We start from the raw sequence: 7,704 nt of genomic DNA, 5'->3' as shown, positions 1-7,704 counted from the left end.
TCAAGGGCAACTCAGCTAGCAAATTTCTGTGGGCACTTCGCATTCGTCTCAGTATCAGAACCCAAGAAAGTTGAAGAAGCCTTCATGGAACCTGAATGGATTCAAGCTATGCAAGAAGAGCTTCAACAGTTTGAGCTGAATAATGTATGGGAACTAGTTAAGCGTCTTGATCCACTGAAGCACAACATAATAGGCACCAAATGGATATATCGCAACAAGCAAGATGAGCATGGTCAAGTTGTCAGAAACAAAGCTCGTCTCATTGCTCAAGGATATACTCAAGTGGAAGGCATTGACTTTGATGAAACATTTGCTCCTGTGGCAAGGCTTGAAGCCATACGCATACTGCTGGCCTATGCAAATCATCATAACATACTTCTATATCAAATGGATGTGAAGAGTGCCTTTCTCAATGGCAAGATTGAAGAAGAAGTGTATGTTGCACAACCGCCTAGCTTTGAAAATCCAAAACATCCTGACATGGTATACAAGCTCAACAAGGCACTGTATGGCCTCAAACAAGCCCCTAGGGCCTGGTATGACACACTCAAATACTTCCTGAAGAGCAAAGGCTTCATACCTAGTTCCCTAGATCCCACTCTTTTCACGAAGACATATGATGGTGAACTGTTTGTGTGCCAAATATATGTGGATGACATTATCTTCGGCTGCACCAATCAGAAGTACAGTGAAGAGTTTGGATATATGATGCAAGAGCAATATCAGATGTCCATGATGGGGGAGCTGAAGTTCTTCCTTGGTCTTCAAATACGACAACAACGCAATGGCATCTTCATATCTCAAGAGAAGTATCTCAAAGATTGCCTAAAGAAGTTTGGTATGCAAGACTGCAAAGGCTTCACAACACCAATGCCAGCCAAACACCATCTGGGTCCTGACGACAATGGTAAAGAGTTTGATCAAAAGGTATACCGCTCCATGATTGGTTCTTTACTTTATCTATGTGCATCTAGGCTAGATATTATGCTTAGTGTTTGCATGTGTGCTCGATTTCAAGCGGCACCAAAGGAGTCGCATCACTTAGCTGTGAAGCGAATTCTTCGATATTTGGCTCACACCCCAACTCTAGGATTATGGTATCGAAAGGGCTCAGAGTTTGATATGGTTGGATTCTCGGATGCTGATTATGCTGGTGACAAAGTTGATCGCAAGTCTACATCAGGCACATGTCACTTTCTGGGACGATCACTTGTATGTTGGTCTTCAAAGAAGCAGAACTGTGTATCTCTCTCCACTGCTGAATCTGAATACATTGCTGCTGGATCTTGCTGCGCTTAGCTTCTGTGGATGAAGCAAACACTCAAGGACTATGGCATTCATTTGAAGAAAGTGCCACTTTACTGCGACAACGAAAGCGCCATCAAGATTGCCAACAATCTAGTTCAGCACTCGAAGACAAAGCACATTGAAATTCGTCATCATTTTCTCAGAGATCATGTTGTGAAGGAAGACACTGATATCATACACGTCAACACTGAAGAGCAATTGGCAGATATCTTCACCAAGCCCTTGGATGAGAAGAGGTTTTGCAAGTTACGGTGTGAGCTAAATATCCTAGAATCCTCAAATGTCCTGTGACTAGGCACACATCCTAACCCTTATGCATACTAATGACTTAGATGTGCAACACACGAAGTAAAGTATATCTTCAATCAATGAAGACATACATTCTAAGTGTGAATACATTAATGTGGAATTTGACTTCGGAGCGCCACGATAATTGTGTGCCGTGTCTGGGTCTAATACTTCCTATACGGTGGGTAACGCCACCACCAAACGTTCTATTTTGAAGTGTTTCACTCATGGCGTTACCTTGCAATGTCTTCACATTTGGTTTGGCTTCAAACTCAACATATTTTCATGATTATCTTCACTATGTTGATTATATATATATATATATATATATATATATATATATATATATATACTAGTGTTCTGTCCTCTACAGCATTCACTTATAGCTATGTCTTCTTGTTTGAATCTTTTGAACTAAGTGAATGTGATCGGACCCTAACCTCTCTATGCTCTCTATCTCAAAATTCTATCTCTCCAAGTCATATGCATTCTATTGAAACTGTCGAATGTCTTCTCTGCGTCCGTGTCAGCAGAAGACACAGAGACAACATTTAAGTCCGTTTTCAATGCTCATTTATCCACATGAAATCCGGAGAAGTAGGAACGACCACCCGACAATCCAGGCGTGCGTGGGACGTGGAACTGCCCCCAAAATACCGCATGATGGCCACGTATTACTCAAATGAGAATCGCCAGGGGCACCTGTGTAATAGCGCAGTGCCGCCCCTGTGCCTATAAATACACACTCACAGCGGTAACTATCTCTTCTTCCACCCTCGCACGAACCCTAGCGCCACCGCTAGCTCTCGACGACGCCGGCGACGAAGCGCTTCACTGCCACAACCTCTCCGACGCCGTCTTCATGCCGATCGCGGACATCGTCCTCTCCGCCTTCACCGTAGGTGTCTTCCATCGCCAAGTTAGGGCACGGAGGATTGAACTGCTCGGCCTCATCTCCTACTCCGTCTAGCAGTTCCAAGTGTGGTAAATAAAACTTCTTTTTACAGCCCCTTTTGATCCTATGGTTCTGTCACTTTCTACCATAAGAAGTTTCTATTCACACAAGTTAGATCTCTCTCAATCTGCATCTCATAACATGCCTAGTATATTCACTTGTGCTTCATGAAGTAGTTAGATTCCTCACTTGTACTGATCTGTGGGTTCGTACAAATCTGGAACCAACTTCTTTTCTATGAATGAATGTCTTCCCACGATGAGGTCAATGTCTTCTAAACTGATTTATCTTCAAAATCTTCTGAGAATGCATATGACCTCTTCCCCTTCCCTCGCACCTTAATGCTGTCACAGGTACATGTCCGTGGGAGAATCCTTTGGTTCTCATAGTCTGCATTCATTTGCAGAATTCTTACAGCATCACATAGATTCTCCTGAAGCCAGTTCCTGTTGGTCCAGCAAAAGAAAGTCTTTGAAGCCTTTGAACGTCTTGAAGCCTTCCAACTTAAGGTTTATGGCTTCAGAAACAGCAGCAAGGAAGGGGGGCAGACAGCGACGTGGAGGAACATCCAAAGATCTGCCTGATGAACTGGCATAAATGTATAAAACAGATCCTGAAGAGAATTATGGTCAGTGCAAGACCCGAATCCAATGCATTCGACGCTATTGGGCAGAACAATGGTTCAAATACCACTTCACAACCCAAGAGTATGCTGAGAAAAGTGCAATCAAAAGACCGTGGGGAGACATCTTATACAAGAATCTTGTACCCAGGTCCAGAGATGAAGCTATTGCCCAAAGCTTCTATCCATGCATGGTCCGTGGGCCATAGCCTGATGATGCACATCCGTCGTCACTACTCTGGTGTCATGACGACAATCTGTTCAAGCGCAACTTCTAGTTTGCTCAAAACTCAGCGAAGCAGAACAAGAAGAAATTTGGGTTAGACTTCAACCCTGGTCCCTCAGCACCAAGGGCAGATGGCACACGAGAAGCAGAACCCAATGTCATCGGTCCGTATGCCAACCTTGAAGGCCTCATCACCTACATCTTGGTTCAAGGGACTGCAGTGAATGAGCCTGCAGCTGATACTGAGTCTGATGAAGCACCTGCAGTGCCTGCGGTGCCGAACCCAAAGTAGTTGACGAAGCCAAAAGCTTCAAAGCCGACCCCTTCACCAAAAATCTCAAGGGCGAAGCCATTGGCGACTGCACCTCCTGAAGACAGTGTGCAGTCTGAAGACTTATCACGCGTCTCAAGGCACCAGAAGGCCAAGATGCCTCAGCCACACACCGGCAAAGAGCTCACAGCTGCTGCCATTCTGCACAGTGAAACCATTGATCTGTCAAGTGATGAAGATCTTGGAGATGACGCTCTTGAGCAACTCATCAAGAGTAAAGAAGAAGCAGAAATCTTCAACAATCTGCCTCTCTTTGATGTCGCCATCATCCACAACTTCATTGACGAGTGGTTTGCCACACCAAACATCAGCTTTGAAGATCTACAGCTGCCCGTTGGCCTCAGCGTCGCCTTCCAAGGCGCTATTGCTTCAGAACTTTCTATTGCCCAGCACATTGTTGAACTGAAGCAGAAAATTGATCATGAAAAGGCTCAGTTCAAGAAGCATATGGCCAAGCTCAGCGTGCAAGAAGTGAAGAGCTTCAAGATCATGTTGCATGAGCTAAAGGAAAACTTTCTAAAGAAGCGTGCAGAAGCTCAGGGTTCACGTGAGCGGATGAAGACTCTGGCTGACAGATGTGTGCAAGCCTAGAATGAGGCTAAGAAGCGCAAGGCACTTGGGCGTCCTGGCATCGACCCCGAGATGGCCGCAAAGAAAAATAAGAAGACTGTTCCAGCTGAACCAGAGGCACCAAGGCAGGAAGCAGTTCCGCTTGTCTTCCCAACTGCAACGACTGGCTCGAAGCCAAAGAGCCGGTCAACCGCTTCAGAGCTCAAGAAGACGAGAACTGCAGAGGTTGAAGCCAGGAAGAGGAAACACTCTGAAGCCTCTCCTTCTGCCCCCACTCAGAAAAAGCGAAAGACCAAGAAAGTTCGGCTGCTCTCACAGAGCCCTTGATAGTTGAACCCATCTCTATGGTTCACCCTGACGCAGAACGTCAACTGACGGTTCATGAGCCTGCTTCCACAGAGGCTCCTGAATCTGAAGACATTCCAGCAGCGGATCCCATCGCTGCTGAAGACATTGGTCATCATGACAATGTAGAAGATGATGCAGCCCTTCCTCTGTTAGAACACAACAAACTCATTAGCATTGGTCGTCCACTGACGCCAATAGCACATGATGCTTCATGGGCGGATCGCCCTCAAGAGGAAGAAGACTATGAGGTCCAGCCCACTCCAACCCCACAGGCGTCATCTGCGTTCCGCAGGCTTCGCAAAGGTCCAAGGCCTCAAGTCTCTGCTGAAGACATTCCGGCTGCATCAGCCGCAGAAGAAGTACCACAAGATCCCACTCCCCTGCTCCACCAAGAAGCAGTTCTCCAGGAGAACGTGCTTGTGACAGACCCTCCTACTTGTCAAGCGGAGGATGAAAACCTTGAGGCTGCCACAACCAACAACGAAGCTAATGTGGAGCCCTCCCCAGCAAAAGCTTCAGAAGACAGCGAAGCCACTAAACCCACAACTTCTGTTCCTGAGTCTGCTACAGGTCCCCAATTCAACTATCATGTTGAGCACAGGCCTCAGGTCCAGAAGCCAATCCCAAGACTGCCAAGGTTTCCAGGTCCTGCATCAGCACCTGGCTCCTTCAACATCAATGGCTTCAGGGCAGATAATACTTTCTTCAATAGCTCCAAGAACCCCTATTCAAGGGAAAGGATTTCATCAGATAGGTTCTGGAGCTATCCTCAGTGCAGCTACTACTCTTGCATACTGTACAACCAAGGTCGCATTTTCCCGCACAAGCGCCTTGATGTTGAAGCTATTGTTGGTCTGCCCTGTCTAGAGGAAGCGTTGGATTGCTTCAAACAAGTGGGTCTGCTGCAATTTGTCACTGATGAAGAGCATTGGAACGAAGAGCTCCTGCTACAATTCTATGCCACACTGCACATCAAAGGATACAACAGAGACCCGAAGACTTGGGTCCTGGAGTGGATGACTGGCAACGTTCATCACGAAGCCAATGCATTTGATATTGTTGAGCTCACTGGCCTGCCCACTCCAGGCGAATTCTTCGAGCAAGGCTGTCGGCTACACACTGAAGCTATTGAGAGCATATTTCAGAGGCCTGAACCGAATATGAGTCAGATGCTCTCCATGATGAAGCCATTGCCCCACGATGCTCCTTATCCCACAGAATTCTTCGTTGAAGACCTTGAGTACCTGCCAGGACCATCTATCACATCATCCGGTGGACTCTCTGGCCCATTTAAAGGACACTCTCCAAATGCCAAGATTGAGGGTGCAATGAAGACTCTGATATTCTGTATCCTTCATGGCAAATGCTTAAACGCACAGGATTTCTTCATACGCCAACTAGCTGCATCAGGCTCAGATCTGTTTGGTTTAAAGTTCTATGCTCCTTGGGTAATGAGGCTGATCAAACTTCACTCTGCCATCTCGTATCAGCCCTCAACCCGCAACCATCGGATCTTCTTGCCTAATGTGGATACCTCTGCTGAAGCCATCTATCCTGAACTGGCCAAGCAACCTCTGAGTCTTCAGAATGCAGAACACTAGAGCTTCACTCAAAACGTTGAAGGTGTTGAAGCCATCTCCAGGGTGTATCCGCTGGCTGGCACTACACGTGCACCACACCCTGCTTCAACTGAAGCCACTGACAGTGCCACTGCTTCAAGACCCAAGAAGCGCACTCGTGTTCTCAACGACCGAGAGCTTCTTGTGGCCCTAAATCAGAAACAAGATAGGCATCATGACTGGCTGAAGCGACAGATGAAAAGCCTCTTGGTGGATGTAAATCGCATCCAAAATCTTGCCACCAAGAATGCATTCGTTGCACATGAAACCTGTCGCCACACATGGAAAGGGCTAACGATGATGCTTTCTGAAGCTGTTCTTCAAGAGGATGGCTTCACTAAAAGATACAAGTTTGACTCCACACCTCCTCGAAGACCTGTGCTGCTGGGAACTCCATCCCTTGAAGATTCTGAGTTCTCTTCCTCTGCTGCCACATTCATTGCCAGAATCATTGAGGAAGAAGACGATGCTACTTCAGCGCCATATCCTTCAGCACCTCCAAGCTCTTCTGCACCGCCAAACAACATCAACAACCCTGCTGCTTCACCTACTCCTCATGGGAACGAGTAGAGGCTCTATGTCGTCAAACCTTTTTGGTCATTACTAACAAAAGGGGGAGAAGCATATGAGATTGATAGTCTTCAAGCGGGTTCATATGGGCGGGTGCCTTATATTTTGCTTCGTGCTTACAACTCTCGTTTTTGCTACAATTGGTTCTTATGAGTTGTAACACTTAAACCAGATGGTCGTCTGCTACTTGTTTGCCACCTTGTTTTGCAAAGATAAATTCCGCATGTGCGACGATAAATTCCGCACTTAGCTCATTCTGCAGACGTCCATTTTCCATTATGCATGTCATTATCTTCATATACTTTCACATGCATAGTGGATTGTCATCATAAGCTGAAGTGGATCTCCACAAGTACAACCTGCCATGTGCATTTGCATTCCAAAAGCAAATTAACTTATATGCACATCTTCAGGGGGAGCCCTTGCAACTTGTGAAGACAATTCCTTATCTTTTAAAATTTCACAGATTATATTCCCCGTTGAAAACTTCAACTAGTTTGTCATCAATCACCAAAAAGGGGGAGATTGTAAGTGCATCTAGTGCCACCCCTAGTTGGTTTTGCAGTATTGACGACAAACCTAGTTGAGGGACTAATGCGTTTGTGAGAATTGCAGGATAACACAGGTAGAAGTCCCTCATTGATTCGGTTTTACTACCAGAGATGACCCCTAAAAATGTATGAAGACATTGAAGTCAAAGGTGGTATATGAAGATATTCACATTGAAGACTATGACAAGAGAAGACACGATATGAAGCCTATGGAGCTCAAAGACTTAGATCTTTCTTAGTTCTTTTTCTGTTGTGTTGAGTCATAGGAACCACCGTACTGTTAAGTGGGGTCCAGGAGAACCAGTCAGAATGACTG

The sequence above is a fragment of the Triticum dicoccoides genome, chromosome 1A, assembly GCF_002162155.2.
Source record: "Triticum dicoccoides isolate Atlit2015 ecotype Zavitan chromosome 1A, WEW_v2.0, whole genome shotgun sequence".
Taxonomy (NCBI): Eukaryota; Viridiplantae; Streptophyta; class Magnoliopsida; order Poales; family Poaceae; genus Triticum; species Triticum dicoccoides.
The sequence above is the reverse complement of the archived record's forward strand: the minus strand, read 5'-3'. Positions refer to the sequence as shown.